The following is a 13,626-nucleotide window of genomic DNA, read 5'->3' on the forward strand; positions in this document are numbered from 1 at the left end:
TTTCATGTCTTTTCGACATTTATCTTTTGAAATGGTAGAGGTCGTACATTGGGAAGATGCTGTGAAAGAAGACATGAAGATGCATCACTGCGTATCTCATAAATGGTACACACTGCTAGTGTTGTAAGTCAGTGGTGAAGGAAGTGAATGTTACACCAATCAAACAGATGGTTTTGCCTTGGATGGTTCAAGGTGCCTGAGTGCTTTTGGATCTACATTCATTCAAGCAAGTGAAGAGTATGCCAACAAACTCTGATTTTGGATGTAGCTAAGTTATTTAGTAGAGAAGGGAAGTTATTTACTGCAAAATTCTTAGCCTCAGACCTACTCTTGTAGCTACAGTTTACATATTGCTAGATCAGTTTCTGCAAAAGTGCAAAAAAGCAGCAATACGTCATGTGGTCCCAAAAACCCGTTCTGCTATTAAATAAGATCACGGCTCATCTAGTTATGACCCCAAATCCATGTCAGTGCATAACTCTGATAAAATTTCATCAAAAGTCTATCCATTCTGCCTTAAAAATAATCAAAGACTCTGCTTCCACTGCTTTTTCAGGAAGAGATTCAACCTTCTGAGAAAATAAATTGCCTCATTTGTTTATATGGGCGACCCTTTCTTTTGAAACAGTGACCCCTATTCTATACTGTCACATCATCTCCACATCTACCATGTCAAGACCCCTCAGGATCTTGTATATTTCATTAAATAACTCTTCTAAGCTTCAATGGTACAAGCCTAGCCTGTCCAACCTTTCCTATAAGATGGCTCAGCCATTGTAGGTATTAGTCTTGTAAACCTTCTCTGAACTAGTTCCAATGCACTTACATACTTATTTAAATAAAATGACCAGACACTAAACAATCCCACCACCCTGTTGACTGAACACTTTAACTCTCCCTCCCACTCCGCCAAGAACATGCAAATCCTAGGCCTCTTCCACTGTCAAACTCTAGTCACTCAATGCCTGGAAGAAGAATGCCTCATCTTCCACCTTCAGACCCTCCAACCACACTGGATTAATGTGGATTTCACCAGTTTCCTTATCTCTCCTCTCCCACCTTATCCCAGATCCAACTTCCAACTCGGCACTGCCCTCTTGAACTATCCTACTTGTCCATCTTCCTTCCCACCTATCCTCTCCACCCTCCGCTCCGACCTATCACCTTCACCCTTTTATCTACATATCGCATTCCTAACTATCTTCCCCTTAGCCCCAAACCCAACCACAACCCCCTCCCCCATTTATATCTCAGCCCCCTTGGGCCACTCCCTCATTCTTGATGAAGAGCTTATGCTCGAAACGTCGACTCTCCTGCTCCTCGGATGCTGCCTGACTGGCTGTGCTTTTCCAGCACCACAATCTTCGACTCTGACCAATATGATACAAAGGATATGGTGTCCCCAGCGCCCTGTGTAATGGAAGCATAACTTCCCCACTTTGTATTTAATTCCACTCACATTAAATGATTACATTCTAATAAATTTTCTATTTTCATACTGTACATGCATATGAGTAACTGGACAATGTTAACTCCCGAGATCTTAATAGTTTGCAATTCAATGACATTACTGTCACTGAATATCAAGGAGAAATAACCAAATTACCTCGTTTGACATAGCTACCAGCTAGCACTTGTGTGCCATGAATGTGCTGACCATTCATCAGCCCAAGCCTGGAGGTTATCCTCATCTGACTGCATATGGACATGGGCTGCCTCAGCATCAGTCATTGGAAGTAGTGTCAGCATTGTTCACTGATGGTTTCACATCGCCACTTCTGACGTTATGGTGGAAGGAAGGCAATGGATGAAGTAGCTGGCCAAAGACAATATCCTGAGGAATACCTGCAACGATGTCCTGAAACTGAGATGACTGAGCTCCAATAACTATCTCCCTTTTGCTAGGCACTAGCAGTGAAGAGCTTCCCACATTCCCCAAATTCTACTGACTTCAATGTTAATAAGGCTCCTGATGTCATATTGGGTCAAATGCACCTTGACTTCATGGGCAGTCACTCTCACCTCTGCATTTTATCTTTCTTATCTATGTATTTACCAAAGTTAGAGTAAGATAAGGATCTCAGTGACCCTAGCAGACCATAAACTAAGTCTCAGTGAACAGATTATTGTTGTGCAAATGCCACTTCATAGCATTGTTGACGATCCCTTTCCTCACTTTGCTGATGATTGAGTGCATATGGATGGGTCCCCATTGGACTCGTCCTGCTTTTTTGGACAGAACACACTTGTGCAAGTTTCCACAGTGGTCCAATGGTGAGCTAGGCTTTTTGGAGGGCATTAAATAAGTCAACCACACTACAAATCGATCTGGAGTCACATGTAGCTTACAAGAAGTTAATGATGACAAATTTGGTTCCTGACGTGCATTATTCAATCAGATGGGTTTTTAAGACAATAGTTTCATGCTCACTGTGAGTCTCAGTTTTGACTCCAGATTAATTAACTGCTTTAAAGTTTCACTGATTTTAAAGTGTGTTCACTCACAACAGTGCCATACAGAATTCCTGAGCACAATTGCTTCCATGTACATTCCCACTCTGGCCAATTAAAGCCCAGCAGTGGATTCAAGTGCACTCATCTACAGCATGCCTGTGAACAGTCTGCAAATTTGTTCTGCACACGGCCACTAAACACCACCCAGTACTCAAAATATCCCCTTCCCTATTGCCCAAAAAACATACAAGAAACCCCAAAAACATACTCCAGCAGTAGGTACCACAGAACAACACCTCCAATGGGCACCCCAGCACCCATAAATCACACCACTCAGTGAGTACCCAGCACCCATAATTCGCATCATTCAGCGGCCACCAGCACCCATAAATCACACCATTCAGCAGGCACCAAGCACCCATAAATCACACCATTCAGCAGGCACCAAGCACCCATAAATCACACCATTCAGCAGGCACCAAGCACCCATAAATCACACCATTCAGCAGGCACCAAGCACCCATAAATCACACCATTCAGCAGATACCCAACACCCATACATCACACCATTCAGCAGGTACCCAACACCCATAAATCACACCATTCAGCGGGCACCAAGCACCCACAAATCACACCACTCGGCAGGTACCCAGCACCCACAAATCACACCACTCGGCAGGTACCCAGCACCCACAAATCACAACACTCGGCGGGTACCCAGCACCCACAAATCACAACACTCGGCGGGTACCCAGCACCCACAAATCACAACACTCGGCGGGTACCCAGCACCCACAAATCACAACACTCGGCGGGTACCCAGCACCCACAAATCACAACACTCGGCGGGTACCCAGCACCCACAAATCACAACACTCGGCGGGTACCCAGCACCCACAAATCACAACACTCGGTGGGTACCCAACATCCATAAATCTCACCACTCAGCAGGTACCCAACACCCATAAATCACACTCAGCAGGTACCCAACACCCATAAATCTCACCATTCAGCAGGTACCCAACACCCATAAATCACACTCAGCGGGTACCCACCACCCATAAATCACACCATTCAGCAGGTACCCAACACCCATAAATCACACCATTCAGCGGGTACCCAACACCCATAAATCTCACCATTCAGCAGGTACCCAACACCCATAAATCACACTCAGCGGGTACCCAACACCCATAAATCACACCATTCAGCGGGTACCCAACACCCATAAATCTCACCATTCAGCAGGTACCCAACACCCATAAATCTCACCACTCAGCGGATACCCAACACCCATAAATCTCACCATTCAGCAGGTACCCAACACCCATAAATCACACTCAGCGGGTACCCAACACCCATAAATCTCACCATTCAGCAGGTACCCAACACCCATAAATCACACCATTCAGCGGGTACCCAACACCCATAAATCACACCATTCAGCGGGTACCCAACACCCATAAATCACACCATTCAGCGGGTACCCAACACCCATAAATCACACCATTCAGCGGGTACCCAACACCCATAAATCACACCATTCAGCGGGTACCCAACACCCATAAATCACACCATTCAGCGGGTACCCAACACCCATAAATCACACCATTCAGCGGGTACCCAACACCCATAAATCACACCATTCAGCAGGTACCCAACACCCATAAATCTCACCACTCAGCGGATACCCAACACCCATAAATCTCACCATTCAGCGGGTACCCAACACCCATTAATCACACTCAGCGGGTACCCAACACCCATACATCACACCATTCAGTTCTCCCCACCCCCAAGAGGCAGCACCTTTGGGTGCGTGCAGGCCGCTTGTCCGTCACCCTCAGATGAAAATTGATAAGGGCTACTTTCCAATCACTTAAATATTTCTTTCGGACCAGAAGTCTGTGAGGTGTGGTAACGTTAAAATTAACAGCCAATCTCCTGGTTTCCCACCTCACTTTAACCGTCACTGAATTCAAAAACGGAGATCCTCACGAACCGCCAATGCGCGCGGGCTGCACTGTGTTTGACTGACACCTGCACTAACCACTCAGCCTGGATCCCTGCGGAATATGTCCAATCAGAGATATTGTGGGCGGAACTACAACCGAATTCAGTCGGAGTTTCCTGTTTGAGCGCAGCGTTGACATCAGCGCCCCCTGCTCTGGAGGACTTAACGAAAGCCGGTACTGCACATAAGTTGAAATGCGTGGTGCTGGAAAAGCACAGCAGGTTTGGCAGCAGCCTCAGAGCAGGAGAATCGACGCTTCAGGCATAAGCCCTTCATCAGGAATGGAGGAGGGGGGCTGGTGGGGGTGTTGCTGGGAGGCTGAACTGGGGAACAAGCCAAGCTGAACTTCAACCTCAAAGTCGCAAACATATGGTGTTGACACTGGTTGCAGAAAATAGCAAAATATTCTTCTCCACAGAAACATTCAAGTCGCCTGTACCTGTGTTTTTGAAGCTGTTTACCTATTCATTACTTATCTATCCTAATTAACTCTGTGATCTGCCTGTAATACTCGCAAGGTAAAGCTTTTCACTGTGCCTTGGTACACGTGACAATAAATTCAATTCAATCTGCACTAGAATGATGCTGTCGAGGTGCTGGAAAAGCACAGTGGGTCAGGCCACATCGGAAGAGCAGGAAAATCGACGTTTCATGCATACACCCTTCATCAGGAAACTCCAGCATCTGCAGTCCTCACTTTCTCCTCCTAAAATAATGCTACTGAATTTTTAAAAAATTATTACGTGGAAGTGATAACCTGTTGGATCAGAACCTGGTCTCGGATGCTGCCTGACCCACTGTGCTTTTCCAGCACCACACTCTTGAACTATAACCTGGTGTTGTGTGATTTTTAACTTTGTCCACCCCAACACCGGCTCCTCCACATTAAACTTTCAAAGTAAAGGATTTGCCTGAGAAGACAAGTAGCTTAGTCACATTAAGTTTTCCTAACTCAGTTGGCCTGCTCACCATACCATAAACATCTGACTCCTGTGTGGTACTTGCAGTTTTATAAAAACAAAATCCAGTATTTTCAACCAAAAGAGAAAATGCTGGAAAATCTCAGCAGGTCTGGCAGCATCTGTAAGGAGAGAACAGAGCTGACGTTTCGAGTCTAACTGACCCTTTGTCAAATCTTTGTCCGCAGTAATTTGCTTTTATCCAGTATTTTCAAGATGTGCAAATGAACCACTGAACAATAGCTAATCAGGAAGTATTTCTCCACAGGACTCTCCTGAACCTCTCACCTAAGGCGTGGTGATACTCAGTGCAAATTCTCTTTTGAGAGAACAGCCTGTAGTTTGGTAGGACTATGGTGACTTTATTTCTTGACAGTTTCAATTTAGTAACATGGGTGAAAATCAACACAATATGAAACAATGGACATGCAATGTCTTCCATAACAAAGTAGGCTGTTAGCAGTCACTCAGCAACAACAGCAGGTACTTACAGACCATCTGTAATGTAAAAGAAAACTCCCAAGGTACTTTCACAGAAAGCGATATTAGGCAGATAGATGACCAAAAACTTGGGCAAAGAGTCTTTTTTTTAATTTGGAGGTGCTGGTGTTGACTAGGGTGGACAAAGTTAAAAAAACCACACAATAACAGGTTATACTCCAACAGATTTATTTGGAAGCACTAGCTTTCGGAGCACTGCTCCTTCATCAGGTGATTGTGGATTGTTAAGGCACAGAATTTATACCAAACATTTACAGTGTGATGCAAGTGAAATCATATATTGAAAAAGACCTGGAATGTTTAAGTCTGTCATCTTTTAGAATGACCATGTTGGTTCCAGTTTTTTCATATGTAAATTCCAGAACTTTTTTTAAAGCTACATTTGCAAGTGAACTTTAACAATAGGTGCCATGTCAACTCTAATAATGCTCTGAAGATGTGAGGTGCCCTGTGTGGGGCTGTCTATGCCCCAGTGTTCAGACTCATTCTATTTCTAAAAAATGGATTTACAGAATCTTACATGAATTCATACAGTTTTAGGCAAAGTAAAATGTAATTCTGCAACTACAAATTCAACCCACAAAATTTGTGTGTATGGTATGTGTGGGGAGGTATGATTGTGCACACACGCACGTGCACACACACACTCCTACAGACCCTTACACTCAAGCAGACCATACACAAGCTTTCTCTCATACACTCACACATACACACCCACACATGCACCCTCCCACAGACGTATACCACTTTACACTCACACATGTACAGAGATACACACTCTCTCACAGACACTCATACCACGCTGCCCCTCCACACACACACACACACACATATAAAAGTTTGTGGGGTGAATAGGAAAAGAAAAAGGAGAGTGGAGGTTTTTGGAGGAAATTCAAGACTTTAGGAGAAAGGCTGGTAAAGGCACACCCTCCTACTTTGCAATACCACCCATGAAGAATGGTTTCTTAGATTCAAAGTTTGTGAGAAGATTTGTAACTTGGACGACAAGCAACATGAATTTGACTGGGACAACACTACCATTATAGGGCAAGCCAAACAGAGAACAGCCAGGGAATTCCTAGAAGCATGGCACTCATCCACAAACTCCATCAACAAACACATAGATCTGGACCCAATATACCGGCCACTACAGCGGACAGCTGAAACTGACAACCGGAAGCGGCAGGGACTGGCCACTATAAATGCTGGAGGAAACACCACAGAAGCGCTTCACAGGAGGCTCCCAAGCACTGAGGATGTCACCTAGACAGGGGACGAAACGTTTGCAACAAAAACTTCCTGCTCGGCAAACAGAACCACAGCGTTTCTTAGATTAATTAGTAACATGCAATGTAAACACGGTATGACTTACAAAGGAAACTATATGAACGTGAATTTCACGTGGGAAGCATGTAACCGAACACTGCAACCAAGAATTGCCATTTATTAAACACATATACATAAATCTTCATTGTTGTTGAACCCCCTAGCTAAAATCATTGTGGGAGCCCCTTTGTACCACAAACAGCAGCAACTTCAGGAGGTAAGGGACCATCACCTTCTCATGGGAAACAATGGATGGGCAACAAATGCCAGTATTGCAAATGATACATAAACTTAAGTTAGAGGTTATAAACTATTATTTTCCATAAACTTGGTAGGTGCCAAGGCCCCCAACTGGTAATTTGAATCCTGCTCTAATGTTAATAGCCCTTCTACACTCTTTGCAGTCTCATTACATCTCATTCCAATGCCCCTGATTTTACTGTGAGGTATTGTACTGAGATATTGTGTTATAGATTATCTTTTGTGTAAAAATGGTGCACTGAGAACAACCTGGCTCTCAATGCCAGCAAAACCAAGGAACTCATTATTGACTTTTGGCAGGATGTTACTCATGCCCCCCCGACACATTAACAGCACAGAGGTGGAATAAGTGGAACGTGTCAAGCTCCTGGGAGTGGTCATCCACAACAAGCTTTCTTGAACTCTTCATGTGGACACACTGGTTACAAAGGCCCAACAATGTCTGTTCTTCCTCAGGCAGCTGAGGAAATTTGGCATGATGGTGAATACCCTTGCCAACTTTTATAGGTGTGCCATCAAAAGCATTGTTTCTGGATATATCACTCCCTGGTATGGCAACTGTACCATTCAAGATCGGAGATGATTGCAGAGAGTGGTGAACTCAGACCGGACAATCACAAAGGCAAACCGCCCATCCATAGAATCTACCTACCAGGCCAGCATTCTCAAAGATCCATCCTACCCTGGCAATGTTTTTCTACAATCTTTACATCGAGAAGAAGGTACAGAAGCCTGAACACATGCACTACCCAGTTTCAAAACAGTTTCTACCCTACTGTTGTTAGAATACTGAATGGACTCACAAACGCTTAACATTCGCCTGTACCTGTGTTTTTGTTTTTGCCGCTGTTTACCTATCTTTTACTTATCTATGCTACTTAACTATGTGATCTGCCTGTATTGCTTGCAAGGTAAAAACAATGACTGGAGATGCTGGAAACCAGATTCTGGAGTAGAGTGGTGCTGGAAAAGCACAACAGTTCAGGCAGCATCTGAGGAGCAGGAAACCCAACGTTTCGGGCAATGAAGGGCTTTTGCCCGAAACACCGATTTTCCTGCTCCTCGGATGCTGCCTGAACTGCTGTGCTTTTCCAGCATCACTCTACTCCAGTATTGCTTGCAAGACAAAGCTTTTCACTGTGCCTCGGTACACGTGACAATAAATTCAATTCAATTCAATTCTTTATTAACTCACTCACCAGCTCACTATATTAATTAATATTAAGTTCCTGTTCATTCATTCATAACCCTTTACTAACTCATTAGTTACTATAATAAGATTTCATTCATTCATTCATACAACCACGGTTCTGTAGTATATTTTACTATCCAAATTTAAAACAACCCTTTCTAATCAAAACAGCCCTTTCAAACCCATTACTGCATTTTCACACCTTATCAACCTTTGCCAAAAGCAGTGTTTACCTCTGAATAAGTGTAGCATACACAAAAATACCACCACCATCAAGTCTACACGAAACATTATAATATTAATCAGCCCCTTACTTACCATCTTCTGGACCTGAATAGATTCCCAAATTAGTAAGTATCTGTTAAATGCTTCCATGAAATTGCATGAATGAATGAAATTCATACTGGCAAATAGTAAATAAAGCCCTCAACCCAGCTGCAGTAATAAGTTTATTCTTTCATCAGTACAGGAGCATTGTTTTTCACTTAATTTGAGCATTTAGCCTTAGTATTTTTATGGATATTTACTAACTTAAAAGAGAAAAGGACTAACACCTCCTAATTATGCAAGCAGACTGGACAGACATTCTTAATCCCATCAGAAGTAGCAGACAGCATTTAGCACATTTTAACCCATCTCCTATCTCCCAGGACAGAAGCCTTTGCTATAGATAAAACAACATAACACCATAGTAATATAATCTTAATATATGGAAGAACTGTGCATAAAGGGGCTCTTGTAAGAACAGTATTTTGGGATTCTATCGCTGCCTCGACCTTGTGCTGTGATTGCTGAATAAAAGAGGCTATTTTCATCACTCACCAATTATGGTCCTTATTTGAACACGATTCCACAACTGTCAGGATCCATAAAAATATTGCTAGCATCCCTGAGCCATCTGTCAAAGACATTGCTGCATCTTGAACTATTACATGTCTGCCAGCGGTTCAGGCCCATTTCCAGCTTCACCAGCCTCACCAAGTTAGCAAATGAAATCATAAAAACTTTTCTTTCATCAATAAAGATATCTCATTTTCTGTTTACTTCTGAAGTGTGAGAGTCACTGGCAAGATAAGACTTATTGCCTATTGTTAATGACCCTCAGAAGGCAGTGGAGTAACACCTTCTTGAGCCGATGTGTTGAAGCTACACCCACAGCATTAGTTTTATTCTTATTCAACTGAAACGTAGTGGCTTTATAATTCCTTCTCTACAGAAGCTGCCGGACCTGCCATTTCAACATTTTCTGCTTCAATATGGGTGCTAGCCTTGATGTGTGGGACATTCTTTGTACCAGTTCAACTTCCCCTACCTTTTCCCAATACATTAATAGCTGTGTTGATGCCTATTCTGGTCACCTGAATTGAGAAAATGTCATAAAATTTACTTCCAATTTCGACCCTTCCCTTTCCTCAGATGGTCTGCTGCCAAAACTTCCCTTCACTAAGACCATAAGACGATAAGAAACTGGAACATGAGTAAGTCATTCGGCCCCTCGAGCCTGCTCCACCACTCAAGTAAAATCATGGCTGATCATTCCTCACACCCACTTTCCTGCCTATTTCCTGTAGACCTTGATTCCCCACCAAATCAAAAATGTGTCAGTGTCAGCCTTATGTGTGCACAAGGACGCTGCCTCCAAAGCCTTCTGTGGCAAGGACTTCCCAAGACTCATCTGAGTGAAGAAATTCCTCCTCATCTCAGTATTAAATGGGCACCCCTTTATTCTGATACTATGGCCTCTGTTCCTAGACTCTCCCATGAGGGGAAACATTCTCTGAGTAAAGATTGGTTGGGATATCATGGACGAGTTGGACGAAGCGTCTGTTTCTGAGCTGTACATCTCTATGACTCTAATCCTATATGTTTCATTGAGATCCCCTCTAATTCTTTGAAATTCCAATGAGCAGACTCCCAACCTGTTTAACCTTTGGTCATAAGATAATCCCTCCATAGCGGGGATCACCTGAATGAACTTTCGTTGAACTGCCTCCAATGCAATAATATCTTTTCATAAACAAAGGACTAAAATTGCTCACCATATTCTAAATGTGGTTTCACCAGCACCTTGTACAGTGACAATGTTTCCCTACACTTACAATCCAAACTCCTTGAAATAAGGGCCAATGTTCCACTAGTATCCCTGATTACCCGCTGAACCTGTGAGTTAGTTTTTTTGTGTTTTGTGCAGGAGTGCCATTAAGCTCCTTTGTGTAGCAACTTTCTGCAGTTTTTCTCCATTTAAATAATCTTCCAATTTTTTGTTCTCCCTTCCAAAACCCACAACTTCACATTTTCTATATCATATTCCATTTCCTAACTTTTGCCCACTTACTTAACCTATCAAATATCTCTGTTTGTATCCCTCTTGCAACCTGCCTTTCCACGTATTTTGTATCATCTGCAAATAGGGGGACAGTATATTCACTTCCTTCCTCCAGGACATTAATGTATATTGTCAACAGTTGCTGTCCAAGCACTGATCCCTGCGGAACCAGATTGCCAACCTGGAAAAGAGCTCTTTATTCCAACTTGCTGTTTCCCGTCCATTAGCTAATTAGCTCTATTCACGCCAATTTGCCATCTCCAACACGATGGATTCTTACTTTTATGACTTAAGGTATTGGGAGGTATCTTGTCAGAAGTCTTCTAGAACTCCAAATGCAACACATCTACTGGTTCCCCTCTATCCACTCTAGTTGAGACTCCCTCAAAAACTCTAATAATTTAGTCAGACTCAATTTCCCTTTCATGAAGCCATACTGATTCTACTCGCTTAAATGATGATGTTCAAAATGTTCTGCTATTACTTCCCTAATAATTAATCCCAGTACTTTGTCAACAATAGTTGTTAGGCTAATTACCCTATAGTCACCCACTTTTTGCCTTCAAATGTCACACTGGCAGTTTTCTAAACCATTGGTACTTCTCCATAATCTAAGGATGTTTTGAAAATTACAACCAATGCATCCACTATCTCTGTAGCTACCTCTTTTAAGATCCTAGGATGCATGCCTTCAGGGCCAGTAAGTTTGTAGTTGGCACTAAAATAGGCAGTATCATGGATAGTGAGGCAGCTTATCAGAAATTGCAGCAGGACCTTGATCAGCTGCGGAAGTGGGCTGAGAAATGGCAAATGGAGTTTAATATAGATAAGTTTATGGTTTTGCATTTTGGAAAGTCAAATCAAGATAGGAGTTTCATGGTGAATGGTATGGCCTTGAGGAGTGTAGTGGAAGAGAGGGACCTTGGCATTCAGGTTCACAGTTCTCTGAAAGTAGAGTCACAGGTAGACAGGGCAGTGAAGACAGCTTTTTGGCACACTGGCCTTCAAAGGTCAGGGCACTGAGTATAGAAGTTGGGAAGTTATGTTGCAGTTGTAAGTCTTGAGTTGCTAGATCTGTTTGAAGTCTGTCCCATTTAGCATGGTGATGATGTCACACACTGTGATGGAGAATATTCTCTATGTGAAAATGGGACTTCGACTCCACAAGGAATGTGCGGTGGTCACTCTTACTGATATTGTCATAGACAAATTAATCTACAGTCAGCAAATTGTTAAGGATGAGATCAAGTATGTTCCTTCCTCTTGTTGGTTCTCTCAGCCCCTGCTGCAGACCTAAGCTAGCAGCGATGTCCTTTAGGATCTGACCAGCTTGATCAATAATACTTCTAATGAGTCATTCTTGATGGAGGACTTTGAAATTCCCCACCCAGAGTACATTTTGCACCCTTGCCATGCTCAATGCTACCTATAAGTGTTGTTCAACATGGAGGAGTACTGATTCAACAGCCGAGGGAGGAGATACATGGTAATTAGGAGGTTTCTTTGCCCATTTTTAACCTAAAGCCACAAGACCTCATGAAGTCCAGGGTCAATGTTGAGGACTCCCAGGGCGACATTTTCCTGAATGTATACCACTGTGCCACTCTGCTGGGTCTGTCCTGCCATTGGGATAGGACAAATCGAGGGATGACGATGGTGGTGTCTGGGTCAGGAATGTTTCTGCAGTTGTGTTTCCAGTGCCTAGGTCGATGCCAGGTGATCCATCCCATTTTACTTTTATGAGACTTTGTAATGATAAGTACAACTGAATGGCTTGCTCTGCCATTTCAGAATGCAATGGAAAGTCAAGCACATTATTGTAAGTCGAGAGTCCTATCGAGGCTAGACCAGGTGAGGATGGCAGATTTCGTTTTCTGAAGGGCATTAGTGTTTTTTTGGATTTTTAAAATTGGATTAAAATTGCACCATCATCTGTGGCGGGGTTTGAATGTGAGTCCCAAGTTTCTGGATTAATTGTCCAGTGATAATGCCACTAGGCCATTATCTCCCTGTAATTCCACACAAATCAAAAATTTTAGATCTACTTCCTGAATCATCCAATTCAGTGTTCGTGTACAACCAATGCATTTTTCCTTCTTTCATCTCAAACATTTCTCTTTAGCAGGCATTACGACATGGGGTAAACCCCTCTGCTAATTTAGACCAGCAACACAGAAAAGATTTGCCCCATGCTGTAATCTGTTAAAATTTGAGAGGCAAAGAACTATCCCAAAAGCCACTATTTAAAGTAAAAATTAACAACTTTTTCTTTACGTCTAACAGAGAATAATTAACTAACAACTATTTACAACTCCTGCCTCTTAAACCAATCTTATACCTTCCTCTCTATAATACGAGACTGATAAAAATCCCGATTATGATTTACAAAACAAAAATCATGTTTGAAAACCCATCGGCTTTGCCTAGTGTCCTCTTGTAGATTTTCCTCTGTCTTCTTTTCTTCTTAGGGATTCTGCTTCACAGTTCTTTGATAGATAAAGGTACTTTTCAGAGAACAGATCTTTCTGCAAGCAGTCTCTCTCGTTGTTGGTGCTAGCTGCTCTTTACTGCTCCAGGTAACTGTTCAAAATGT

The 13,626-nt window shown here is 42.8% G+C and overlaps 1 protein-coding gene across 3 annotated transcripts in view; it reads right to left on the minus strand.

Moving 5' to 3' along the window:
- Positions 1–4,431, minus strand: part of LOC122563283 (5' exonuclease Apollo) — a 37,568-nt gene extending 33,137 nt beyond the window's left edge. The window contains exons 1-2 of one of the 3 annotated variants that reach the window (XM_087973669.1): positions 4,264–4,324; positions 1,607–1,845 (exon numbers count right to left, since the gene is read on the minus strand). The gene's annotated coding sequence lies outside the window, so the exon portion shown is untranslated. Of the gene's footprint in view, positions 1–1,606; positions 1,846–4,263; positions 4,386–4,410 lie in introns of those variants that run through there. The other 2 variants (XM_043716978.2, XM_043716976.2) reach the window with 2 other exon arrangements.
- Positions 4,432–13,626: the final 9,195 nt, after the last annotated feature.

The sequence above is a fragment of the Chiloscyllium plagiosum genome, unplaced genomic scaffold (genome assembly GCF_037043375.1).
Source record: "Chiloscyllium plagiosum isolate Xiang-an unplaced genomic scaffold, Cpla_swu_hap1 HiC_scaffold_26, whole genome shotgun sequence".
Taxonomy (NCBI): Eukaryota; Metazoa; Chordata; class Chondrichthyes; order Orectolobiformes; family Hemiscylliidae; genus Chiloscyllium; species Chiloscyllium plagiosum.